At 48.1% G+C, this 27,891-nt stretch overlaps 1 pseudogene; it reads right to left on the bottom strand.

Annotated features, from left to right (window-relative positions):
* On the bottom strand, positions 1-27,891 carry LOC117034731 (tigger transposable element-derived protein 1-like; annotated as a pseudogene).

The raw sequence follows: 27,891 nt of genomic DNA, 5'->3' as shown, positions 1-27,891 counted from the left end.
TCAGTGTTTGAAACGGGGACCCCGGCTGGGGCCGTCCAGGGACTCTCCACACAGCAGACCCGTCTCAGTGCTGATGGCGCCCAGGTTCAGACGCAGCCACCTGCACAGGTTTCCCAGCCCCTCCTTTGCTCTGCTGACATCATGAGGGTTGTTGTGGCCCTGAAGTGGGGCCATGACACAATCCAGGCGGGTCTAAGGGGAAAGGGCACTGCTCTCGACACATTCCTGCTGTGTAACATTTCAGGTTAGATGTTCTCACCTGAAAATGGATGTCTTAGGTCAGGTTTCTAAGACTGGATCCTGAGATGGGAGATTTCGCTTTCAGGAGAAACAAGTAGGTAAGAGATGAGGGAAGCGGCGTAGGGAAAAGCGTGCAGGGATGTGGTTAGAATAGAAGCCTAGCTTCAGTCTGATCCACCAAGGAGCCATGGGACACAAACTGCAGGGCAGAATGGAGCCGTCATCAGTCACCAGCCAGGGTGTGGGAGGGACGGGGACGTATAATTCCCAAGTGCCTCTGGGGCAGGGGGCTTCAGAACCTCTGAGAAAGTTGTTGGCGGACTTCATAACTGAGCAGACGCTGACGGATAAACACATCAATTAAACAGGTGGGAGGAATCCCAACAGCTTTTGCAACATCTCAGGGGGATACTTAGTAGAATTAGACAAGATCATGTCTCTAATGGGATTAGGACAGGCCTTACGCATAACAAATACTCAGTATATGGTCACAATTGTCCTGGGGCATCTTCTCTCTTCACCTGATGGGGCCCAAACTTCAGAGCGATTCAGAACCACCTCAGGGACATGTTAAAGAATAGATTCCTGCTCCCCATCTCCAGAGTGTGTGATTGGGGAGGTTTGGGGGGAGGATCACAGAGTTTCTAATCACAGTATTTCTAGGAAGTTCCAGGGGGTGCTGATGCTGCTTATCTGGAGACTGACCCTCTGAGAAGCCCTGGACTAAGCACATTCAATTGTCAACATGACTGCAAAGGGACTTACATGTTCTTCGAGGCTTGGCTCCGCTCCCATCTACAGGAAGCTGGCGTTTCCCCCCCACTGCCCCCCCCACACACACACAGTCTCTCTGTTCTCTACTACTTTGTAGCCATTTCACACCTGGTAAGAGTCTATCTCATGTTGTGTTCTGCATGGTACCAGCTCATGAAAGCCAACGGTTAAAGTTTTAGGAATTCTGCTAGCCACTTGTTAAACACAGCTGTTGTTAAAAGTAAATTATGTAAACTTACAATTAAGTAAATGATGTTAAAAACAAGGGCAATAAATACTCACAACTTGTCCCTTCCTGGTTATGTTACCACATTTCATTACTTCCTGTGCTCTTGAAGTTGTTTACATCGATTTGGTTGTGTTCCAGCTCTGTGTTCCATGATGTCGTGTTGGTAGCTTGCAACTGGCCGTGGCGGGACCATGACAGATTGTCAGGACGCCATTGCCTGGAGGCCTCCCACGTTTATTACCTAACTGGTCTGCAAGTTCTCTGAGGCTCCTAGTCTGACTTAAAAGGAAAAGTGCAGGGTGCCGAGTAGGTGTAGCATCTGTATTCATGCATGGATTTAAGAGAACACGGTCTTTGCAGACATTTACCGAGACATAGGATTTCATAAGTTTGTGGCCAATTAGAACTACAAACCAGTTACCCATTCAAATCACTGTCCTTGCAGGATTTTTCTCCTTTAAAATAGTCCCCGTTTGGAACCTTCTCAAATTCAAAGTAGCTTTTCCCTCAGTCTGCCCCAATCAGGCAGATCGGAAGCTATCCCTGCTTTCATTGTGTTGTGTTAGAAGAATGGCTGGGGAGTCTCTTCAACTCAAGCAGAAATGTTTGGGGGCAGCTCTTTGATGCTGCAAGCCTACACTCGGTATCCTGGGCTGGGAGGACATGGAGATGAAGAGGGGTCTGTGGGGTGTAACACAGAGACAGGCATGCCCAGGGCAGTGCATGCCGGAGAGGACAGGCTGTGAGTACGGCAGGCTGTGAGGATCTGGGGATCTACCCCTAGACTCAGCTATTGAGGCTTTGTCATCAAACTAGGGAAACTGGAGATAGTGAAATTTCAAAAGCAATGGTATGTTTGATTTCCCTGAAATGTGCGCTCTGTCAGGGTGTGTTTCTGGCTCTGAAGATTTAAGGAAGGGACCGCTGGTAGCAGAGTGTAGCCCAAGGAACTAGAAACCTGGATTCTGCTCCAGGTTTTATTGCTGACGCACCGGGTGACTTTGGTCAGGTCAACGACCAACCCTGAACTTCAGTGGCGCACGGGGATGGTTACACCTACGTCCTCGCAGCGCTGTTGGGCCAGTCAACCAGGGAAGCTGTCACTGTACCTGTGCTGCACTTAAAGAGCGGGGACACACACGCTCTTAGGACTCGAGGAACACTTGCATGGATGTACTTATAGGTGTTGTTTTCAGCCGATGCTCCACTTTTTGTCTTTATTTTGATTTTGTAATAAAACTCAGATTTACTATTAAAGGAAAGATTTCTTGCTTACAAGAACACTGGGCTCTGATGACAATGTAGAAAAATAGCTCATTGACTCAGGAGAAATATCCAGCGAGTGATCAGGTCTTTGAATTTTGTGGACTGTTTGCCTGGAGTTCTCAATTCTCATCTGCTTGGTGTTGCATGGACACCCTGGCATCAGGGGCTCGGCTGGCCGAGTATTTGGAGGGGTCGGCAGAGCAGGTGAATTCCTTCTCTTTAAAGTATTTTTCTTTTAACCCTCTTAATTCTTTTCCTAGCGCCCACCGTTCCCATTTCCCAGCAAGTCTCGCTCTGAGTCAGGGTCGTCTTCCCACCGTGGTGGCTTTGGACACTGTCTGTAGTTAAAACCTTCGCTGCTGTGCTGTTTTCTTACTCTTAGCATGTTTTTTCTCTTCTTTACTAAGCCCTCAGTGTGCACCATCTCCTGTCAGCCGCATATCAACTCTTTCAATAAGGCACTAAAGGTGACAAACCCCAATTTGTAGGTGAGGAAGCTGAGGCCCAAGAAGATGACGGGGAGACCTGGTGAATCCAGATTTTATGCCCAGAACTCTTAGAGTCTCAATAGATGATCCTACACAGCCAAGAAACACTGGGAAATAATGGGAAAGAGATGTCCTTAAACAGATGTGCCTTCAAGTCTCTCCAATCAGGAATTGTCAGGAATTAAAGAATGTTCAGATCCAAGAAGGCTTTAGAAAGTCAGGTCCAGCACCAGCTGCTGTCGTGTGAGAAACAGCTGTCTCGGATAGGAAAGGAGATGCAGTAACGGCCCCCGTCCTTGTGGAGTGTCCCAAGGGTTTACATGAGGTACGCAGGTCAATTAGGGGGCAGTGAGGAACCACTCACTGGCCATTAATGCCCACATCTGTCTGCGAGGAAAGGTTATGTGCCGGGAAGGCCAGCACCAGGCAGATGGTGCTGCATCATCAGGGAAGGACTTATGAGCTGGTAGAGAGGAGGCGGCAGCTTTACAGCAATGAAGGTGGGAGCGCACTTGAGGTGATTAAAGGTACTAACTGGCCGGGAGCCCTCAGGACCCAGTCCCAGTGGCAGAAGTTGGTGACAGAGTAGACCTGGCTTGAGAACAGGAGGGCCAACCCCTCCCCGTGCCGGAAGGGAGCGTGGCAGTGGGACCAGCCCCAGCGTCTCGGTGTGTGAGACTTCGAAAGGTCCAAGGGGTTATCTGAGCCAGTTTCTCTACGTAGAAATGAGGAGAGACTTGCCACAGAACCTGGTAAGGTCCAGGGGTTCCTTCTCCCATCCGAGGCAGGCAGCAACACAAGGCTCATTTCGGAGAGGGAAGGAGATACGATGAGCGTGTATCTCCACAGCCTTCCTTCCCACTCTTGCCTTCTTCAGAGAGATGGCTGCGGAATTGGAATAACAGCACAGGGTGTCTGAATCCACCTCTGAGTGAGCGAGGCAAACTCCCCCTGGAAGCCCTCGGGCCTTGTTTGCACACCTACCTGTTACCTGCGTAGGGAAAGCCCTGTGACCATTCGGTGGTCTCCTGTCGTTGCACAGAGTGAGTCCCACTGTGTGTCCGGCCTGGTGTGTGGAGTGGGCAGCCATGACTGTGAGCAGAACCTGCTCGGGGGAACGCAGCACCCGAGGGAGAAAGCAGAGGCGGCGCATCCCGAGGCCACATTTCTATCTTGAACGTCTTCCTGGATGGTGGATGCCAGGACATGGATGAGCACGCCCCAACCCAGCCACGCAGCCCGAAGATGAGGGAGCACACACTCACTGCCCTCTCCTCCTCCTCTGCCCCGCTGCTCTGGAGGGCATAGTGACGGGGCCGGGTAGCCCGTGGTCTGGATCCAAGCCTGGGTGCTGGCCATGTCATGAGCTGTCCAGAAAGGTCATTCTTCTCCTGTATCGCGACTGACTCGGGATGGCCTCGCAGCCCCTGCTGGTCCTTCTGCTGAGACTCAGGGGAGCTTGTTTCTGAAGGAGATGGGATGGGCCTGGCATGGGAGAAGGCCGAGGCAATGATGGCAGTAACAACGGCAGCCACGATAGCCACCGAATTACCTTAGCACCGTAGCCAAGTGGGTGCTCAGTACTTTGCCGACATTTGTTGTCTCTCCATTACAACATTGTGAGATGGGTGTGATTATCCATCACTATTTCCTAACGAGGAACCTGAAGCGGAGGGCTGTTTAGTCACCTGCCCAAAGCCACAGACTTAGTAAGGAGCCGGCCAGGTGTCGGTCAGCCTGAACCCAGGTTCTTAGTCACGACACAGGTCATCTTTCTGGTGGCCAGAAAGCGATGGCCACTGTCCGTGTGGAGAAGCTGCCTATATCAGTGTAAAGAAGGCAAATGATTTGTAGCCTCTCTCACACTTTTTGATGCATTACATTTCACTTCTCAGTGGCAGGCTAAATTAATGCACAAGGATTTGATGAATGTACAAATATTTACCCCAAATGCAAACACAGTAGAAAATAAAGGAGCGGATAATAAATCTCATTTTCCTTAAGCAAACATACCTGTAAAATCTGGCTCACGATGGCCCAGCCCCTTCTATTATTTATCACACACGGTAGCAACACAGGCCGAGCGTCAGCTTTGACCACGTGGAGGGAACAAACTAACCAACTAAAGACTCAGGCTTGAAAAAAACCTGGCTCAGACAGACCACCCCATCGGAGGCTGTGAGCTGACCTTCCCAAGGGAGATGCTCTCCCTTTCCCCTTGGGAGATGACTTGGGGCGGACATGCTCATTGCCTGGAAACCAGAGAAATCTAACTGGACAGTCGTAGCTTAATCCAGCATCATGGGAGCTCAGGAGGTGTTTGGAGAGTGTGGTGGAGGGTGCCTTTTTGTCTAGCAGGAGTCTACGGTCCGTCATTCTAAGTGGGAAGAAGAGTGGTGCTATCCTACTGAAGCACCCCCACCAACAGCCATTATCTTCCCCCCAAACCTTCTCACCTGCGTAGTATAGAAGGAGGGGAAGGAAGGGAAGAAATGTGTTTTCAGGAGAGAGGAGGGGGAGAAGAGGAGAGGGCAGGCAAGAATAAGAAGGGGAGAGGAAGGACAAAACAGGAGAGGGAGATGGAGTGGCCGGGCACAGGCACGGACGGTCCCAGGGCTCATTACTACGGAGGTGATCGAGGCAACTGACCCACTCGTGGAAAGGGCTGAATTGCCAAAAGAAAGTTGCAATTCTTTTCTGAAATGACTCTGTGCTTTCACTTCTGACAAGCACTGGGAGTTCAATTTCTGGAGGGGAAAAGGCAGATAATAAATAAAGTTCCCCAGGCTGGGTGGGGGGAGAACAAAGGAAAAGCACCTTCGATCTCTACTCCTCTGCTCAGAGACCGTGTGCAGAGTTTAAATACCCAGGTCCAACCTCAGCAGAGAGGTCCTTGGTGTCCTAGCCACGGCCAAAAGGTTTGCATCTTGCAAGTCAAAGAAAACAAGACTCGGAGGGGGATTTCACAGAAAGGCTTAAAACTTAGGCTCTGGATCTAAGAGTAAATGTTTGCATTGTTTATCCCTCCCACTTATTAGGCTGAGCACACAGAAGTGCTGCTTTTGTGACTCAAAAATGGTCGAATATGTTTCATATGGTTCAAACTAATAATTTGCAAGTTTTCTTCTCACAGTGGCCTTATATTAATTACTATTATTTTGTACTGACCGTGCACTGGGCATATATAACAAGGACCTATTTCAGGGCCATATATTTTGTTCTGTTATATGTTTAAAAAACAGGTTTTGGACTTCTGACATTTCTCTAGTGCGCAGTCTGGTGTGAAACCTGTGACCTGTTCAGACAGGATGCTCAGAGATGCTTGAACACGCCTATGTCTGAATCCCACACCTCTGTGTCCTCGCTTCCCACTAACTCCTGCCTTCCTGCATTCCCTTTGTCCAGTCCGATCCTTTTCATATTTCAAGACTCAGAACACACGCTACTTATTCCGTGGAGTTTTCTCCGGACTTCGATGGCTGCAGTGCGTTTCCCCATCTCCATGTTGTCATCGCACTTTCAGAACGACTGAGGAAAGAATACGGCGACAGTAACACAACACGTAATGTGTGTGGGCTCATCCACAGAAGGGAAATGTCTTGAGGATGAAGCATCCTTTATCCTTCTCATCTCAGAGCTCTCAGGACCTCAGACATGGGTAACAAGCACTCCGGCAGTGCTGGAGAAGCAGGCAGTCTGTCCACTGCAGCAAACAGGCATGACCTCGTCCACGTTTAAGACTTCATTCCAAGGAGGTAATCAGTCACGGATTCAAAGACAAGGGTTGCCACTGCAGAATGGTTACAGCAAAGGAAAACGGTATTGTAAACCCATTGTGTCTACGGTGGAATAGAATAAGGAACTAGAAAGAATGGTCTCTCTGTAAAAATGGACATGAAAACATCTTCCACGTTGTTCAGAGAGGGAAGGAGATAAGACAAGGGTGTATCTCCACAGCCTTCCCACTCTTACCTTCTTCAGGGAGACGCCTGCGGAATTGGAATAACAGCACAGGGTGTCTGAATCCACCGCTGAGTGAGGCAAACACCCCCTGGAAGCACTTGGGCCTTGTTTGCACACCTCCCTGTTACCTGCGTAGGGAAAGCCCTGTGACCGTTTGGTGGTCTCCTGTGATTCCATGTTGGATTTATCCTCAGGCTCCCCTGCTACAGATGAGTGGACCGTCTCGGCTCTGACAAGACCATGTGCCCATCTTGGACTGTGGCTGGGGAGGTGTTGCTCTGATTTGCCAGGCTTCAGCCATATACCTCTAGAGGCCGCCCAACCCGAAGTGTGTCTAACGGGCTTTCCTCATTTACCTTTCCTGCCTGGCCCGCATGGATCACTGAGCTGGTACCTGGGTGGAAATGGAAGGCTGCCCACACTCCCTTTCAGATCCTTCCTGCAGTCTCGGAAGTGCTGCTGCCTTTCTCTCCTCAGCCCCTCACAAAGTGCCAGTGGTGACACAGAGCAGCCTGCACCCAGCAACTGGTGATGGGCACAGAGTGAGAAAGGCCTGCTTTCTTTGCCGAAACTCGGGACGGCTCTGAAGTGTCTCTCACACTTTAGAACTCGCTATGGGGTTGTCTGAGCCCTTCCTGGGACTACGTGGCAGCCCAGCTTCTCCTCTGTCCCATGCTGCTCCCCTCCTATCACTTGCACGGGTGTTGCTCTGGAGAGTATTCAGCCACAAACTTTCTACATCGCAGGGTCTCTTTCCTGAGGAAGCTGGCCTGCAGTAGCACCCCTTCTCTAATTCAATCTCTTATTGAAAAAGAGAAAAAATAGTATTCATATTGTTTGTACTGGGTTCTTACTGTTTGACAGGCACTATGATACTTTCATTAAATTTATTAAAGTAAGTTGTACATCATAGTATTTGTATGATGATTAAATATCATTATCCTACCTTATATATTTTTAAAAAATGTCCTAGGAGGGGATGTCAGTGAATTATCTAAGGTTATAGAAACAAGAAGCAGTGGACCTATGCTATAATCACAAGTATTCTCAGCACGCATCTCCTTGGGGTTCACATCCTTTGCAAAAACGTCTGTCTACTTTTCCATCCAACTCCAGCACAGTAGACTCTTGGTCTTGTCTCTTCTGTCTTGACCTGGGTCCTGCTGCCATCTCCTTCTACATGGAAATTACGTGTGTGTGTCTGTCCCTGGGCTCTTCTCTAGCTCATGGACCATCTCTTTATCCTCCACAGTCACAGACATAAAATTCAGTAACACATGTTAGGTGACTGGGCTAAAACCTAGCACAGTTGGAGGTTAGACCTGTCTCTCCGGGGAGGACTTGGCACCTTGAGAACCTTGGGGGATGGGATCAACCATTCCTCTGACCCAAAGCAAAGTTGGGCCTGGGTCTTGGCCGGCTAAGACAGCACAGGCTGTATGAGTTCTTAGGGGGCGAATTTGCCTGAAATGGTGGCATCTGCTCCCTGCTCCAAGTGTCAGTTCTTCTGGGCTGATGGATCCTGACACAGAGACAGCTCTTCACTTGATTGATACAAGTAGGCAGCTGAAGCCTGTCTTCTCCCATTGCCAGTCAAAAGCAGATCAAACCATAGCAGAGACAACTCGACCATAGCAGAGGGAAGCCATGTAGGTTGTGGGAACATGGGCAACCACCAAGACGGTGGTGGCAGAATTTCTCACGGGGGCCCCAGAGAAGGCCTGCTTTACTCTCTGGAATGAGCTGTCCGTCCCTGAGAATGCTGTGGTGGGTGGCACCCTTGAATTGAAGGTAAGGTGGACCTGACCCAGTCCCATGAGCCCCTCATAGCACAGAACATTATCTAGCTGATGGCGAGAGACGCTGGACGAGGAAGGCAGAAAAAGCAGTCAGAGATTCAGAGCCTGGGAAGGACTTGACGCAGCATTGGTGCTTTGAAGGTGGCGTGGCCCTCGTAAGGAGGGTGGACATCCACTACAAAGCCCCGGCTGTTTCTTGTGAGGTTGGAGAGTCTGCGGGCCGGAGGGAGGCAGGTTACATACACACTGGTGGTGAGCAGACTTCTTCCCCCGGTATTCCAGATCTAGGCTCTTTTTTCACTGATGGGGTGGGAGGAGAGGAGGAAGTATAGGTGGGAGGTTAGGAGAATCAACTCCAGAAGCAGCCAAGTCTGGAAAGGAAGTCTTGTTCTGCGACTGAGCCTCAGGCTCCTCAACAGTAAATGGAAAGACAGGAGGGGCAGCCTCTGGGTTTGTCTGACGCTCTGATGAGCTAATATCTTCACAGCGCTTTGCATCGCACGACGGGACGTGGCGAATAGGATTAGTTGTGAGGCCTGTTACTGCTACTGCTGTTTCTATTGTCGCCACATTGCCTATTGGTCAGTTGATTACCCAAACCAAACACATATAAAACAAAACTAATTAATTAAAGTAAGAGCTTAGAAAGGGCTTGTCCAGTGGGAAAATCGTGGTCTACTGAGAGGAAAGTCTAGTCTAAAGCAAGTTCTAGTCTAAAGTCAGTTTCTTACTTTTTTTTTAATCTATAAAAGGGAGTCAACCTAATGAGGTGGTTGTAAGATTAAATAAAATCGTCCGGGTACAACACTTCGCTTAATGTCGGATGTAGAGCCAATGCTCAGTAACCAGTCAAGTTGTCCTCATACCAGTAACTATCGTTATTGCCTGTCCGTCACCGTCACCGTCCTCTTGCTGTGAATTGAGCTCTCTGGACGTCTTTTTTTTTTTTTTTCCCCACTTTTCAAACGAAGGTATTTTGTTGTTGTTGTTTCAACTCCCTCTTAGCATTTACATGGACAGAGCCAGACCGCAGGAAGGGAAGTCACAGCATCGATCATAAAAGCTGAGGGTGTTTTGATTTGGGGACATGAACAGATTCTCTTTTCTCTACTAAGTGGACGACTGCAGTCTGCTGGAGTTGCTAGAACGAAGCTGCACCAGTGCTTCTGAGGCTCCTCTAAGCCCTCCCTGAACTGCCCCACCTGCGGGGCTGTAGGGCTGCAGAGTTCCTGCACAGCAGGCGTCCAGCTGGGAAGACAAGAAGGGTAGGAGACGCCTTCACCTCCATTTGTAGTAATTGCAGGTGGGGCTGGATTCACGGATTGAAAACCTAATGGTCTGATCACCTTGCGTGCGGAGAACCAAGAGATGAGAGTCCTGGCCGTGGCAGCTTACGCCGGCTCTGTCCTCCCACCCAGCACAAGGGTGTGGACCAGCCATCGGGCCGGGAAGAGGCCTCCCTCACCGGCACCATTTTGTTTCATTTGGGTTTATGGAGCTTAGTACACTCTTCCGTGTATCTTAATTCATTACCCAACCAGAGAACGCCGGGCCATTTTAGTCAGATAAAAAGAATAGCTTCCATATTCGTTTATAAAGCTCCCGATTCCAAATGGCTCAGCTTGAGTAGTTTTAGTATTTAAAATTAATTTATTATTCAGAAAAGCAGCCCAGAATATTCCTCAGAAATGGATTTTAGAGGCTTATAAATACTATCTATAAACTTATCAGCATGTAATGATATTATCAGCATACAGAATGAATATGCCAATCCCCGTGGAATTGAGTAATAGGCTTGTAAAAGGAGAAAATAAAAGTGGACCCAGAATAGACCATGGTGCCTGCCTGCGGTAAATGGCCCGTTGGTTCCACCACCCCCACAAAAAGAAACCACCTCTTGATTACCTCTGCGTGCACCCGGCTCAGGGCCCCATTGTCCGGTCACCAATGATTTGCTCGGCGACAACTGGTATCCAACACATCCAAACACTTCCCTCCATCCAGCAGGCATTCAGCTTGCCATGGTCCTGGGCCAAAGCAACTTCCTTATTGAAGATCTAAACAACAACAAAATGCAGATGAAGGAGGCAACTGTCAGTTTTGCCTGACTGTACAAACCCACGCCACCTCCACAAATCAATGCTTACAGTTTTATTTTTGAGACATACATTGTAAAAGAGGATCTGTAGTTTCTGAATTTTCAGGGACATTTATTTTTCTGAGGGGAAAATATTGACCTCATGTATGAGGAATGAGTGAGGTGGGTGTAGAACTCAGAACCTCAAAAAACCTTAAAACTAAGTCCATGAGAAGATTCCCCCACCTTGCCACGTGGTGGAGTCACATGTTGAAATTTGAACTTCAAAGCTTTGTTGTCTGTTGGATCAAAGTAAACAGCAGTTTTATATTCTCTTTCTCAGTCTGAGGCCGCCAGATCAGAACCCCTTAGTCCTACCACCTAGAGGAAGAGTCAGGCACTTCAGACCTGAAGGTGCCCTCAAAAACGATCCCCCTTTTCTTTTATAAAGGAAGAAACTGAGGCCCGGGGATGACAGATGCTTTGCTTAAGGTTAGACTGTGAGGTAGCAGGCGAACCAGGGCTCAAACCTCCATCTCATCTCTTCCAGTCTGTCACACCCGCTATCGCTACTTGCTACACGGATAAGTCACCGTAATGTTCTGAGCCCCCGTCTTCTTACCTATAAAACGGGATGATACTGTCTACCATGTTGATTTCACGGGGATGTTGGGGACGCTCAGGGGGACAAGAAACAAGATGGGGTTTTATAAAACATCAGGAGTCACGTTAGAACAAGAGACTATGGAGTAGGTTTCTCTCTCTAGCAAATGGGGCCTCTCAAGGGAGAAGTCACGTTCTGTTCGTTCCACCATTCCAGTGTTGGGGCCAGTGGTGGCTGAATGAACAGATGGGTGGATGAAATCAATGTGGTCCCCTCCCTGAAACCAGCCTAAGGCTCTTGTATCCAGTTCTCAGGTTCTCCCTGCTGGGTAGCACACAGGAGGGAGGTGGTTTCCATGGTAACCTCAGCGCTTACTTTCCAACCCAGGAAGATGAGCAAGTATTATAGAGTGTGTAGTTCAACAGCTAGTTCATAGTCTTACCCAACCAGTCTTGTCAGTTTGTATTTCTTCCGAAACATTTGAATCCTCATTTAAGATGGCATGAACTATCCTCACCATAGCACAGCAGGAGAAATTCCCTTTGTTTCCTTCTTTTATTTATTTTTTGTAGTTGTTGAAAACCCGAGTTATAGTATGAGGCAAAAAAGAAGGCTGCATACAGAACTGAGAGGGGTTGCATCCAGAGCTGAGTACCACCGTGCTTTGAAGAGCCAGCCAGCCCCTCTAGCACTGGCATTGCCAAGGCCCAACACCGCCGTTCCTCCCTTTTCAGAGATGTGGAAGGAAGACTGTGGTAATCACCAGTTGACCAGAAAGACCAATCCCTGGGATCTCCCAGGGGAAATCTGCATGTTGGAGGAAGCTGACTCAAAATGCCACCAGCCTCAGCCATGCCTACCTGGGATGGTTAATCCCTGGGCCTCTGTTTCCCTGAAACAGCCTGGAACACCTGTCTCCAGTTCTCCCAAAGGAGCACCGTCTCTTTAGCTTAAGACTTTGATGCCTTTAAAACAGAAATCCCCTGGAGGAACAATACTTAAGCTGTCACCAGTCACGTGGAATTTGGCGTGGAGGCTTTTGAGTTGTCGCTCAGGGATAACCAGGCTCCAAAATAGGAGACGGAAGAGAGCACTGCAGACTTTCTGACCTGTAGCGACACTGACCACGGCCCCTTGCCCTGATCGCTGACTAGTCCTCTGCCAACCATTTTTACATGAACTGTCTTTTTTAACCTCAGAGCCATCCCTGCAGGAGGTACTGTGTGTGCGCCTGTTTTATAGAGAAGGAAAGTGAAGCTTAAACATTGGGCACAACATGCCCAAGGTCACACAGCAAGCAAGCCGTGGAGCAGGGAGTAAAGACCGGCCACTCTTGCCCTGGGGTCCGTGCCCTTAACCTGCACACCTCTTGACCTTTGTGTCCTTTGCGACCTCTATGAATCCTTTTTCCCAAGACCGAGGTGAAAATAAAGCTAATGGCCAGGAGGCAGCCGCCTCCTCCTCCAGGGTCTGAGTCCCCTTGGATGACTGACCTTTTGTACCGCCCGTGACCACCCACAACTCTATGTACTGGGCACACCACTTTCTCCTCTCCTCTTCCCACGCGCCGATCCCCCTTTTGGGAGCACAGTCCCCTCCCCGATGTATCCTCCATCCCACCTCCCACCCAACTGCCTGACCAACTCTTACAATCCTTGGGGTCCCAGAGTCAATGCCCCTGTCCCTGTGGGGCTCACCTTGCACATCCTGCCTGGGTGACACCTCTCTCCCTGTGCTCCAGCCCCTGGGCACCACTCCCGTTGTAGTGTATGCAAAAGGCCCCTCCCGGACTTGGTGGCACTGCAACCTTGCTTACCATCACCCACTACGATGCGGTCAGTGTCTGCTTGTCACTCTTGGTCCATAAACTCAAGAGGTTCGTGGGCCATTCCTGCCCCATTCCGCAGACAGTCCACGTGTATCTGTCCCACAAATAAGCAATTCCGTTCGACCATAATGTCACAGCTGGCATTCATGCCTCTTCCCTCATCAGCCTATGTCACTGCTCAGCTTAGAAACAACACTGCTGACTGATAATGTCAGCAGGGTTTGTGTCGCTTATGGACAGAAATGTAGATGATAAATATCTGTACAGCTCAGAAATGACATTCAGAACCCTAGAACCACCTGCATATGGTTCCCGGAGACCAGTTCTGGGACGAAGGGTCTGAGATGCCAGGGGGACAAGAGTTTCAGATGTGTGGTCCTTGCTGGTGTTGGCTGGGTGCGCTGGTGCTGGCTTTGCCGTTCGGACGTCCCTCACCTCAGGGACCGCCCTTCATTCTAACGTCCTGGCTTGGGTGCCGTTTACACACTTCATCTGGTGTGGCCGGGCTACTCACTTTAAGGCAAAAATGGCTGCTACCTGGGTTCTTTCAGGAGGACTTTGAGAAACCCTCACGCTGATGCTCCTGTTGTGGCAGCCGGCCGGGTGGGCCTCAAGGTGCCCCGTGCTGCCAGTAGAGTGGACAAGCGGGTGGTCCTGGGAGCAGTCCCTTTAGAGAGTGGAAGGTCAAGTCTGAGGGTCTGCGCATCCACTGCCATGAGCTGGGGTGTGACCGTGGACCGCAGACGGGGGGGGCCTTCCTACTAATGACCCAGTGAAAGAGGGAAGCTTGCAGCATCTCCTGACCATGCCACATTCGTCCGGAAGAGACACACAGCAGGTCCTCCGTTAATGTCGTGTTGTTCAACATCATTTCACTAGAACGTTGATGAGATGCCCACAGGAACTGAACTCTTACTTGTGTCAGGTCACCTGAGGCCTCCTACGGGCCCCTGAGGTCCCAGCTCTGAGCCGTCCGCCCCACAAGTGTCTGCACTTACCGTTCCATTGCTATTTTGTGGTGAAACAATGTTACGTATATTGTTTCGAAGTTATTTTTGGAGGAAATAAGACTTTTAAGAGCAGCGGGAGGGTAACAAAAGAGAGGCGTGTCCGCACAGTGAGTTCCTGGTACAGTCAGTGGTGGATGAATTATTGTTCCCACACTTCACTCCCTCCCGTAGTAGAATCGTCGCTCCACACCTGGCCCTGACCTCGCAGGGGCCTCCTGCTGTGGGTGTCCTGTTTTCAGACCACTTGACTCTGTCTGACTGTGTCACGTGATTGTGCCAATGGGGTGTTAGTAGACGAGACGCAAGCAGCAAGTGAGCAGTGCTTGAGCAGACGGTCCTGCTTTCTTGCACCTGTGCCAGTGTCATGAGCAGAGCACAGCCTGAGAGTCTGCTGGTTCCAGGAGGAGGATCGCGACACGTGGGGCAACGCCATCTCAGGGGAGTCCAACCCCCAGGAATCGTGAAAGCAAAGCAGTGTTGTTTTAAGCCACTGTATTTAGGACTGGCCCGTCACACACAACTTTTGTGGCAATAGCTAACTGATCTAGAAACTAAGCCTAGTAGAAAAGTGGCAATTCACAGCTATATTCCACAAACCTTATTTAACAGTGTCTGCTCTGAAGAGTCAAATGATGAATGCGATCTGTAAGTTTCCTCTTTTTCTCCCTCTGTTCCTCTCATTCTCCACTAGGTCAGTTGCAGGGAACGTGACTCTGAGTTAGCATGTCCCTGTGACATAGAGGCAGTGAGTGCAAAGGAGACAAGCTATTTGTCTCAGTGGTATGACTGTCTACAAGAGGATCGGATGTCCACTAGGGGAGTTCACCTAAGGGGCTAATTATGAACAAAATAAAATTAATAGCTTTTATATAAACAGACAATGGCAATTATATTAAATTAAAATAATAGGTTGTCAGATGGGTACCAGATTAAGCGGGTGAGAGATGGGAGGCAGTTTGGGGGTGTTGGTGAAAAGGTGAAGGGATCAAGAAGTACAAATTGGTGGTTACAAGATAGTCATGGGGATGTAAAGTACAGCATAGGGAATATAGTCGAAAATATGGTAATAACTATGTATGATGCCAGGTGGATACTAGACTAGTCAGGGGGATCACTTCTTAAATTACACAAGTGTCTAACCACTATATTATACACCTGAAATTGATATAAAATAATAATTGAATTTAAATGTAATTGAAAAATTTTAAAAGGGGAGGAAAGGTAAAGGGGGATAAGAGGTCCAAATTTCCAGGTTAAAACAAATAAGTCATGGGGATGTAATGTACAGCATGGGGAATACAGTCAATAATATTGTGACAGCGTGGGACGGTGTCAGGTGGTTACTGGACTTATCATGGTGATCACTTCTTTAGGTGTATAAATGTTGAATAACTATGGCGTATCCCTGAAACTAATATAATATTGTAAGTCAGCTATAGTTTAATACAAATCTTTTAAAAAATAATAGGTATAAAAGATCCCATTCAAAAGAGGAAGCATAAAAAATAAACTTCTTATAAATAAAATTACAATGAAATGTACATAATTTACATGGTGAAAACTATACAATTTTATCGAAGATCATAAAGAAGATTGTAATTATCATACACCATCAGGTTCATACCATGTAAAAAAATTGTAAATAGGATGATTCTCACCAAATTAGTTAATTAATTGGTCAAATGGAATCCCAGTAAGGTTGATTGTGTGTGTGTGTGTGTGTGTGTGTGTGTGTGTGTGTGAAATTATAAAAACTTCATCTAGAAAATTAAACAGGTAAAAATATTTTAAAAAAAGAACATTCCTGCCAGGGTGAACTTGAGCAATTAGCAATTAGATTTTTTGAGGCATACGCCTAGGGCTAGACAGACAAGTCTATTCAAAGGAATAAAAATAGTAAGCCTAGAAATAGATCCCACTGTTTTAAATAATTTATGGTAAAAGTCAAAGAGCAAATCAGTGGAAATGGAGGAAAATTGATTAACTATTAGAGGAGAAAACTCTGATCTCTAACTCTCCCGATAGGCATAATTTCTAGATGAATTAAATACTAAGTAGAAAGTCAGAATATATTTATAAATAAACTGGAGGAAAGCCTGAGGAGTTGTTTCTCTGAGCTCGGGTCAAATACAGCCGTAGCAGGGGGCTCAGCGCGGAGGCTTGTACCCTCTGAGCCAAGGGCTGCTCGGTTTTGCCAGGATAGGAGTTTCTTTTATTTTTAATTACATATCATCAATGCAGATTCTTTTTATTATTATATTTTTTTTTTTATTGGGGAACAGTGTGTTTCTCCAGGGCCCATCAGCTCCAAGTTGTTGTCCTTCAATCTAGTTGTAGAGGAGGACGCAGCTCAGCTCCAAGTCCAGTCGCTGTTTTCAATCTTTAGTTGCAGGGGGCACAGCCCACCATCCCATGTGGGAATTGAACCAGCAACCTTGTTGTTGAGAGCTGGTGCTCTAACCAACTGAGCCATCCGGCCACCCCTATGCAAATTCTTAGAGAAATACTTAAACTGAATCTAATGAAAAAAAAATAATAATAATTGGAATAATCCAGACTGTGAAACTTTCCTGTAGATAAATATCCTGGATTTTTAAAAAAGCCATTGTCATGAAAGACACACAAACTTGCATGTGTTCAGACACACATAGACACACACACACACACACACACACAGACACACACAAAGGAGGGCAAGGACACAAAGGCAGGGGACTCTTCTAGATTAAAGATGACTACAGAGCGATTAAAATCAAATAAATGAAGTTTAAATGGAGCTTGAACTGGGGGAAAAGGCCAAGAAAGGATGTTTATGGGAAAATTAAGGGAACGTATCTAGGAGGTACATATTAGGTAATACTATGTCAATATTAAAGTTTTGGGGGTGATAATGTTTTTGTAATTATGTTGGCAAACGTTCTTATTTATTGGAGAGAGCTGAAGGGATGAGGTGTCGTCGTGCTAAAGGCGGAGCAGAGGAGAGAGATAGAATATAAACTAAAAATGCTCTGACATCAGCAAGAAAAATGACACCAAAACTTTTGTCATCTAAAACTGGTAAGAACGAAAAATAAATTTCTAGTGCTGGTAAACATGTGGTGGAAAAGATACTTTTATTATATTAATATGTTTCCAGAGCATTTACACGTATAAAGTTTTTGATCCAATAATTTCACTTCTAAGAATTTATTCAAAGGAAATATCCAAAGGAAACACTGTCCATTAAATGACAAGTATCCTAACTACAGGGCTACTTATAACAAAAAAACGGAAACTAAGCAAATGTCCAATAACGCGGGATTAGTTGAATTAATTATAGCACGTCCACGTGCTAGAACCTCACGTGCTGGGATGGAGAACCCCACAGGACCTTTTGCCCTCACTTTCCAGAGCATGTGCCTAAGGGGGTAACTTTGGGGTGATTTGTGCTGTCACAGGAAGGGAGCAGAAGGTAACTGGTGGTCGTATGCAGTGTTGACCCTCACATTTCGGATTTGGTTCTGAGAGTGCACACTCCACTCTGTGACACTCCCAACAGGAACAGCCACTCTGTCCCGCGATAAGCCATGTATGTTTTCTGTCAGTGTGCTTTTGACTTGTGATTGTCCCAGCTGTTTGGGGCAGCAAGGTGCAACTGTGGCTGGAAGAACTGGAGCACCCCAGATCTGTGAGGGCACCAGTGCTGGGCAGTCATTTACTTATATGAAGCACATTTAACCAGATGTGAAAGAAATACATAGTGTAGACAAATCCCACTGTGCCAAACTGAGTTTGCAAAAAGAAGTCTCTCCTCTCTCTTCCCTATTTGTTCAATGTCATGACAAACTGTTTGGTCCCATCTGAGACAGAAGGAGAGGGACAGAGAGAATGAATGAATGAATGCCCCAACACCCTCGGCCACAGGGCTAACACGGCTATTTCTCAGTGGTGCCATGTTTACTGCTTTCTTGGTAATTTCTGTATTTTCCAAATTTTCTATAATAAATGTTTATTGCATTTATCATCAAGAACATCAAGAAAAGTGACACTAAACAACCTGTTATATTTGAACTTATTTAATGGCCTCTGGCACTAAGACTCGGCTCCGGCCTACATCTCTTTAAAACTCTTTGTTTCTGGCAAGTTGGTCTCCTCAGTGACGCAGCAAACACCTGCTTATCGTCTGTATCTTCCGGTTTGGGCTTCTGTTGCCTCTTCCACTGGGGAGGCCCCTCAAACTTGCCTCCATCTTCCCACATCTTAGCTTCTCTTCAAAGCCCCCTTCTCCAGTAAATTTTCCCTGACTACAGCAACCAACCCTGATTCGCATTCTCTGAACTTGAAATGCCTGTAATGCCAGAATTTAACAACCAAAGTGACACCGAGTAGGACAGCCAAGGGGGCAGACATACACAGGGGCAGGAGAAGACGGGGTCCCTGGGCAGGGTGGTCTGAGTGCTTTGAAGCATCTAGAAGCACCGTGAACTCGCACTCTGTTCCTATATGAGGGGTTCAGTGGTGTTTTAGGGATGCTGTTTTGGAGACACCCCCAAGATGGGCAGAAAAGGAGGCAAACAGCCTGGGAGACTTGCAGCCATGCAGGTGTGAGACCTGATGGAGGCCAGGTCGTGGCTGGGAGCTTGTGAGGGGAAGACAGCAGACCGGCCAGTCCGACTGGCCAAATGTGGAAGGAAGGAAACAAATGAGGTCAGGTTTTTGAAGCTGGGTGACAGGGAGGGCAGTGACCCCACTGGTGGGCTGAGGTGGGGGAAGTGAAGCAGCTGATTTGGGGAGGAGAAGAGGGAAACCATGCATTTGCCTGCAGACATATTCAGTCTCACCTTCCTCTGGCCGGTGGACTCCTTGTCATTTATAACAAGCTGGGACGCTCCACTCCTTAGTCAGCAAAGGGAAAAACATCCATGTTAAAATTCTATCCATCCAGCTTGAAGCTAAGTGCACTGACATTCCCCAAGCCTCTTCCTCTATAAATCACTTGAATGATTTCAGATACGCCCCTTAAGACAGACTCCTTATTGGCTTCATGTCATACTGAATGGAAGAGCGGTGGCGGTGGTTGTGGGGTGAAGAGGCTGGGTGGCACATGACACCGCAGTGTCAGGAGAAGGCGCAGGTCTGCAAAGGCAGGTGTGATGGGACCAGCATCCACAGGAGCTGAAAATAGACCCCACCCATGCCTGGCCATATTAGATGTGACAGAGCTGGTAAATGGAGTCAACACCATTAATATTAATGGATATATGAGGACTTAAAATGCACAATCTGTGCCCAAGTTATTAAACAATTAATTATGCAGGTGTTTTGTTTAGCTGCCCTCAATTTAAATCATAAACATTTTGTTGACAGAAGGATTCCTTCTCGCGCACAAATTGATTTTGAGTGTTTTCTCATGTCAGCGCTGGAGCATATCACTTTTCACTCTGGGACCACAGTGACGCCTTTCGCTGCTTGTTAGAATAACCAAGACGGCAACTCCAGTTGCCGTAGATGGTGCATGTTATTTCCCGATGGAAAACAGACCAATGTAGCTCCGGGAACAGGCTTGTGCGGTTATGGACAGTGGCAAGCACACGGTGTCGCTCAGTCCGCAGTGGTCCCTGGGCGTCCCCTGTGCCACAGCTGGGTACTGACGAGAAGGGGCCCTTGGCTGCTCCGGCTGGAGAGGAGCCAGACAGCCGAGAAGGAAACCCCTGTGCCCCTCCTGCGTGTGCTCAGACCAGGGTGGCTGGGAGTACATCCCGACTGGCTCCTCCCCTATGGGGGTCCAGGGTGAAGAGAAAGGGCGGAGCTGGTGAGACAGAAAGGCCTCCCGGGTGGGCTGGGAGGTGGGCACAGCCTGGGCCATGTGCTAACTCATCTCATTCTTTTCACACTGGCTTCCTTCAACCCGTCTCATCTCAACTTGTCTTGACAGTCACTTCTCCCACCGCCCTTCGTCCTGACCTCAGCTTGAATCCCTACTATGCTTCATGCATTTTGCATGTATGTCAGCATCCATTGTTTTCACCCGGTCTTCCCTTCCTCTTCCTGCCGGGCCGAAGTGTGCCCATCGCCTGACGCCCCAGGAGTTTGAAGTAGAGTCTCCTGCACGTGGCCCTCCGAGTCTGGCCTTCTCAAGCCTGTCCTGTGGTGTGTCCTCTGCCAGGCAGGCCACTTGGTATAGGTACCAGGCGGCAGTTGGGTGACCGATTCCTTCCCTTAAGGAGCAGGTTGCTATGGTTTTGACAAACAGGTCCTCAGAGTTTCAGAGAGCTGGGTCTGCCACACAAGCTGGGTGATTTGGGACTGGAGCGGGTGACCGTGGCTCTGTCAAGGAACGGGGAAGCAGCGCGTGGGATACCATGACTCCCTGTCGCTTGTACAGCGCCTGGCACGCGGCCACCTCAGCAATGAGGGTTGCTGCTGCTGGCAGCGTCGCTTCATTCAGGGACTGGATGTTGTGACATGTGGACTCTGCAGTGAAACTCGGCTCTCCGCCGGGCACGGCCCACTGTGCACACTTCTTATTCCTTCTGCTTTCCCGGAGTCCTTTGAGAGTGGGCTCTGGGTTGACACCTTTGTGACCCAGCGTCCAAGGCTGGGAAAGGGGATATAGAGCCCGAGAATGGACAGCACAGTGGCTGGAGGTGGGTGGTTTTAAACCCTGGCCACTAGTTCTGAAAACCTCGGCATTTTTTAAACAGTCTGAGCCTCACAATACGATAGATGGGAAAGAGGAGGACTGTGAGAGCGAGCAGCTGTTGCTCTGCTCTTCTGATTTTTCTCATCCGTGGCTATTTACTGTGCTGGTCACTGTGCAGTGGCCAGAACGGACATGAGAAAGGAGAAGAGCGTGGATGAGGCTTGGGCCTTCCCACCAGACTCCATTCTGTCGGTAGCCGAGCCCCTTCCTGGTGGCCAAGGAAACACTGCCTCCCATGGACAGCTCTTCCCAGCCAGGCTGTGCACTGCCTCCCATGGACAGCTCTGCATTTCGTTCTAGGTCTTTGCACTTTACAAGGAACTTTTATAACCATTATGTCACATGATTTACTGCTTGCCCTTACTGCAAAGGCTGGGCCGCAGCAAACATTCTCTGAGCCCTTTACGGGGGGCAAAGCCCTGGGAGGGAGTCTCACGTCCATCATCTGTGAACTCCCGCAGGTCCCCCATTTTCTCATCATCTGTGAAGACCACGCAGGTGGTCTCATCCTCATTTCAAAAATCGGGGATCTGAGGTCCGAAGGATGATGTAAGTTTCCTCGGGTCACACAGCTCACAAGGTGTGACTACAGTCTCAAGGCCACCCAAGTGCCCGGCATATTGTAAGCAGTCACCAAATATTTGTTAAAGACTCTATTCCATGTGTGTGTATTTCTCTTTTACAACCAGGACATTCAGGCTTAGAGAAATTGATTTGCTTGAGGTGCTGAAGCGAATGACTGAAGAGCCTGATGCAGCAGAGTTCTGAGTAATACAAATAGTTACTCTTTTTTCAGACAACTTTCCAAGACTGCCATAACAGACTGTGCGTGGCATACAAATGTATTCCTTTATTGGACTGATTTAAAGACGGCAATTACTGGCTGCACAGGTGGAAGTGAGAGTGCATGAGTCAATTTTGTCAGTCTAGTAAGAAGAGGGTCAGGGACAGGACATCATGCAACACCAATAACAAAGGGACGACCATGGGGACTAAGAGGCAGCAGTCAGAGAGGTAAGAGAAGACCCCAGAGAAGCCCAGGGACGAGAGAGCAGAGAGTGTCAGCTGCAAGACAGCTGCAGAGGGCTGGGCGGGCAAGAGCTGAATGTGCAACAGTGGACTGGCTGCAAGGAGGTCTCCGGTGATTTTTAAATTCAATTTTTTGGGGTGACACTAGTTAGTAAAATTATACAGGTTTCAAGTGTGCAATTCCATAACACATCATCTTGCATTGTGTGTTCACCACCTGAGGTCAGATCTCTTCCGTCACCATTATTGGCCCTCTTTACCCTTCCCGACTCCCCTTGTCCATCTGGTGAGCTCCACACTGATGTGTGTGTCTGTGGGTGTGCTGTCGGTGACCTGGACGAGAGCTGTGTCTCTGGTAACACGGGGAGGGCGGGGTGGCTACTCATCCCAGTGGGCCTGCGTGGCGGCAGCAGGGGCCCTAGCGAGGGAGGTGAGCAGTGGTGCTCGTGCAGACGCAGGAAGTCAGCCGCCCCCGCAACAGAGCACCCGGGGCGAAATAGTCACCTTGGTCCTGTCTGAGCGTTAGGAACGCAGGGGGTTTTAGACATTGTTTCTTATTTTGCCCATTTGTGTTTTCTACAAAGAATAAGTATTATTGTATGGAGTAACAAAAATCTCAAAAATAAATGTTACGAATTTTTAGCACATCAGTCTTGTCAAGTTGTTAGAATTTACCACTCCTTGCGGGTCCACTCAGCTCCGTGTTTGTCTTTAGGTGTGGTGCCTGAAAGGCTTTGTAGATTACAGACAGTGGTATGCCGTGTCTTCCTTACTGTTCACGGCAACTCCAGGCAATCGGCATTGTTACAACCATACCCATTTTGTGGATGGAGCAATAGACTTGGAAAGTGGAGGTGACTTGCTCAAGACTCCTCTGCCAGGACTCGGCCGAGGCCACCCTTAGACTCTGTGACCCCACATATCATGCTGCATCATCTGACACAACTCGGGGTCGTTCGTTTTTAAATAAGCACAGCTAGCTTCTCCAATTAAATTGAAAACCCGTTGAGGCCAGGACACCGCCTTAGGCTTCTTTCTTGTTTTAAGACCCATGTAGTACCCAGGTGAGTAGTGATGTGTTCCCAAGTTTCTCAGACATGCCATGTGTCAACAGAAGTGTTAAAGGGTTGGGGGATTGTGGTGTTCTTATGTCAGGGGTTCAGGAATATATGGAGAGTCCCGTACTCTACCCTCCTCTCTGACCGAGGGAGTTCTGTGCAAAACAACACAGGAATGAAAGACTCACTCAACCCGACGTAGAACCCCAGGTTCTGTATTGGCCTGGATCAGCCTATGCTCCTTAATGAGGTCCCTCATTTTTTTGTCCCAAGTCCAGTTCAGCAAGACTGCAGAGCCAGTCCAGCCTTATCCACCCAGGGACAGAACAGGAAGATGAGAAAGGAGGAGAGAAAAGGCCTGACAACACTTGTCCTGAAGAAGCAGGTCTCACCTGCGGGACTGGAAACTGGGCCTGAGTTGGGGGAGCAAGCAAGGCAGGGGTCAGGCCACTCACCGTGGTGTGTGCACAGAGAAAGAGGTCTGCCTGCTAGCGTGTTCTTTTTGTTCCCAATCTCTTGTGCCCCAGTCAGATTTAGTGCTTTGAGAATGGAAGATGTTAGAAGCATCAGGTAACAAGTTGCTGTCACAGGAGAGAGAACCGTAGTTATTGCTGAAGTACAGGTGTAGGGGAAGAATTCCTCTCGAGGCAAGCTGATTCTTTGGTTCAGAAAAGCCCAGTGATGGATCTTTGACAATGAAAACTAAGATCCAACGTTGCACATGAGAAGTACATGATGCAAGAGAGACATCTGGAGCTGTAAACCCAATAAAAGGAATGTTTTCTTTCCTCCTGACTTCATGGGAGACGGGCAGGAAGAGGGCCTGACACTGACCGAGTCAGGGCTGCCCCGGAACAGGACAGGGAATAGTATTCGTATTTGGTTATTAAAGGAAAAGGTGGGCCCAGAAGACAGAGAACATGCAGGCACTTGGACGACCCTATGCAGATATTGTGCCATATTTTCCCTTCGTGCCAGTCAGCATGCCCTTGTGTCTGCCCTCAGAAGGGAGCCCGGGGCCTGGGACCTGATGTGTCACAAGCGTCCTGGCTTAGCACCGCTCCGTGGAGGTTAGTGCGGTTCTGATTTAATGGAGTCACTCTGGGCTGTGGACTCCAAGGTCATGGGTGCATTTTAACCTACCATGGCGGGTACGGTAGGCAGGAGCTCTTCGCAGAAGAACGGGACTCCGACCTTTTTATTTCTGCACGAGTAGTTCCTTTTTTTCTCTTTAATATTCTTTTTTTATTATTGGTTTCAGGTGTACAAAGCAATGTAATAGTTAGACATTTACACCCCTCACAATCTATGACCCCTCTGACATCGGATACAGCTGTTACAATTCCACTGACTCTACTCCATCTGCTGCATGAGTGGTTCTAAACCCAGGGGCAGCCGTCACTCTAAAGACCCACGCGCTCTTTTCCAAAAACCTGGGTTGTGAAAGTGAATTCTGGACAGTGCAATTCAATTACTGACATATGAATGCTCTACTTCCCCGTTCTTGATTTCTATACAATAGTGTACCTTATCCCATGGCGGCTACTTTCTCTTCAGTGCTCAACTTGATTACCTTTCTGTGCTCTTTCATCACTTTTCAGCGAAATTAATTTCATGGAATATTGTCCTTGCTGCCCTCTTGTAGCATAGCAGAGTTTTTAGAACATGGGCCGGCACTCACCGTGCGCCCCCGGAATGATATGAATCAGAGCAGTTAGTGGAAACAATATCTCGTGGCTCCACCAGCAGCTGGTGCTTCAGCCCAGCCATGTCTACTCCTCCTCTCGCTCATGTGTCCTCACTGTCCCCATGTGGCTACAAAGGAAGGGAGGACCCCATCCTGTTGTCCTCACGCTTACTGCCCAGCCTTCGGTTTCCTAGGCTCGCCACCTCAAAAGGGGACAGCAAGACTGGCCTGATCGATGGGATTCCTCCTACATTCCCAGGGTCCATACATACAAGCTCCAGCTTCCCTGGCGTGGCTGTGCTCCTTTTGCTCAAAAATGTCATTCCAAGGCAGATGGCTCATCCTGTCCCATGTGGTTTTGAAAATAATGTATTTCAAACCCAGTAATTCCATCAGAAGTGTCGCTGCATCGTGGAACGAAATCCCCAAGGAGCAGGCTCTCCATCAGACCTGCAGACATAATACCTTGACAGATGGGGCAGGAGGGAGGGTAGAGGATCCCAGAGCAGAGGCAACAGCTGACAAAGGCGATCTCTCCTATGTTCAGTGCTCTAGCTCTTCCCGAGTGGTCTGACCACTCCTTTCATCCTGCTGGTCCTTCTCAAGGGCCATGGTACAAGTCAGAGGGGTACTCTGCCTCCTGAGGTGCAGCCTCTGGGGGACAGGCTTGTCACCAGTGGTTCCTTTGTCCTCTGTCATCTCTCATTCTTCCAGGCAGACCTCAAAGATATTGCGGGTTCAATTCCAGATCACCCCAATAAAGCAAATATTGCAACAAAGCAAGTCACACAAATGTTTTGGTTTTCCAGTGCATATAAAAGTTATGTTTACATTATAAGTCTATTAAGTGTGCAGCAGCATTATGTGTTAAAAAAAACAATCTACAGGGCTGGCTTGGTAGCTCAGGTGGTTGAAGCGCTGTGCTCCTAACTCTGAGGTCACCGGTTCGAGTCCCACATGAGCCAGTGACCTGCGCCCTCTACAGCTAAGATTGTGAACAATGGCTCTCCTTGGAGCTGGGCTGCCGTGAGTGGCCAACCGACCACGGGTGACCAACAGCTTCAGCCTGGCGGAGGCAATACCAGCATGGGCCAGGGAGCTGTGTCCTACACAACTAGACTGAGAAACAACGGCTTGAACCGGAGTTGGGGGGAGGGGAAGCGGAAGAAGGGGGAAAAATGTTCATAGCTTATACTTTATCACTAAAAAATGCTAACCATAATCTGAGTCTTCAGTGAGTCGTAATCTTTTCACTGGTGGAGGGTCTCGCCTCGGTGCTGTTGGCTGCTGACTGATCGGGGGATGGTGCTGAAGGTTGAGTGGCCATGGCAATTTCTTAAAATAAGACAGATTGAGGTTTTTTGGTTTTTTTTTTTTAATTGTAGCACAATTTTTTTTTAAAAAAAATGTTATTATTGGGAAATATTGGGGAACAGTGTGTTTCTCCAGGCCCCATCATCTCCAAGTTGTCCTTCAATCTAGTTGTGGAGGGCGCAGCTCAGCTCCAAGTCCAGTTGCCATTTTCAATCTTTAGTTGCAGGGGGCGAATGCGAGAATTGAACTGGCAACCTTGTTCTTGAGAGCTCGCGCTCTAACCAACAGAGCCATCCTGCCGCCCCAATATTGAGGTTTTCCACATTGATTGATGCTTCCTTTCTCCAACAATTTCTCTGCATGAGATGCTGTGTGACAACATTTTAGCCACAGAATTTCTTTCAAAATTGAAGTCAGTCCTCTCAAACTCTGCCAGTGCTTTGTCAACTAAGTATATGTAATATTCTAAATCCTTTGTTGTCATTTCAACAGTCTTTGCAGCATTCTCACCAGGCATAAATTCCATCTCAAGGAACAACTTTCTTTGCTCATCCGTAAGAAGCAACTTCTCATCCATTCAAGTTTTATCATGAGATTGTGTCAATTCAGTCACACCTCCAGGCTCCACTTCTAATTCCAGTTCTTTTGCTGTTTCCACCACATCGGCAGTTATTTCTTCCATTGATTCTTGAACCCTCAAAGTCATCCACGAGGGTTGGAATCAACTTCTTCCAAACTCCTGTTAATGTGGACATTTTGACCTCTTCCCATGAATCAGGAATGTACTTAATGGCATCTAGGATGGTGAATCCTTTCCAGAAGGTTTTCAATGGACTTCGCCCAGATCCACCAGAGGAATCACCATCTATGGCAGCTTTGGCCGTACGAAATGTATTTCATAAATACTAAGACTTGAAAGTCAAAATTACTCCTTGATCCATGGGCTGCAGAATGGATGTTGTGTTCACAGGCATGAAAACATTAATCTTGTTCCTCTCCATCAGAGCTCTTGGGTGACCAGGTGAATTATCAATGAGCAGTCATATTTTGAAAGAAATCTTTATTTCTGAGTAATAGTTCTCAACAGTGGGCTTACAATATTCAATAAACCGTGTTGTAAACAGCTGTGCTGTCATCTTAGATTTAGCATAATTCCAAGGGCCCTAGGATTTTCCGAACGGTAAATGGGCACTGACTCCAACTTAAACTCACCAGCTGCATGAGCCCCTCACAAGAGAGTCAGCCTGTCCTCTGAAGCTTTGAAGCCAGGCGTCGACTTCTCCTCTCTGTGCAAGTCCTAGATGGCATCTTCTTCTAACAAAAGGCTGTTCGGCTACACTGAAAATCTGTCATTCAGCCTAGCCAGTTTCATTCATTATCTTAGCTAGACCTTCACCTGGCACTTTTATGTTATGGAGACGGCGTCTTTCCTTAAGCCTCATGAACCAACCTCTGCCAGCTTCACACTTTTCCTCTGCAGCTTCCTCACCTTCCAGGCTTCACAAAATTGAAGAGAACCAGGGCCTTGCTCTGGATAAGGCTTTGGCTTAAGGGATTGCTGTGGCTGGTTTGACCTTCCATCCAGACCACTAAGACTTTCTCTGTATCAGCACTAAGGCTGTTTCACTTTCTTATCACTCCATGTTCACTGGACTCGTACTTTTAATTTCCTTCAAGAACGTTTCCTTTGCTTTCACAGCTGGGCTGTTTGACATAAGAGGCCCAGCTTTCGGCCTGTCTTGGTTTTCAACATGCCTTGCTCAGTAAGCTTAATCATTTCTAGCTTTTGATTTAAAGGGAGGGCTGTGTGACTCTTCCTTTCACTTGAAAACTGAGAGGCCAT

The sequence above is a fragment of the Rhinolophus ferrumequinum genome, chromosome 15 (assembly GCF_004115265.2).
Source record: "Rhinolophus ferrumequinum isolate MPI-CBG mRhiFer1 chromosome 15, mRhiFer1_v1.p, whole genome shotgun sequence".
In the NCBI taxonomy this organism is placed as follows: Eukaryota; Metazoa; Chordata; class Mammalia; order Chiroptera; family Rhinolophidae; genus Rhinolophus; species Rhinolophus ferrumequinum.
The sequence above is the reverse complement of the archived record's forward strand: the minus strand, read 5'-3'. Positions and strand labels throughout refer to the sequence as shown.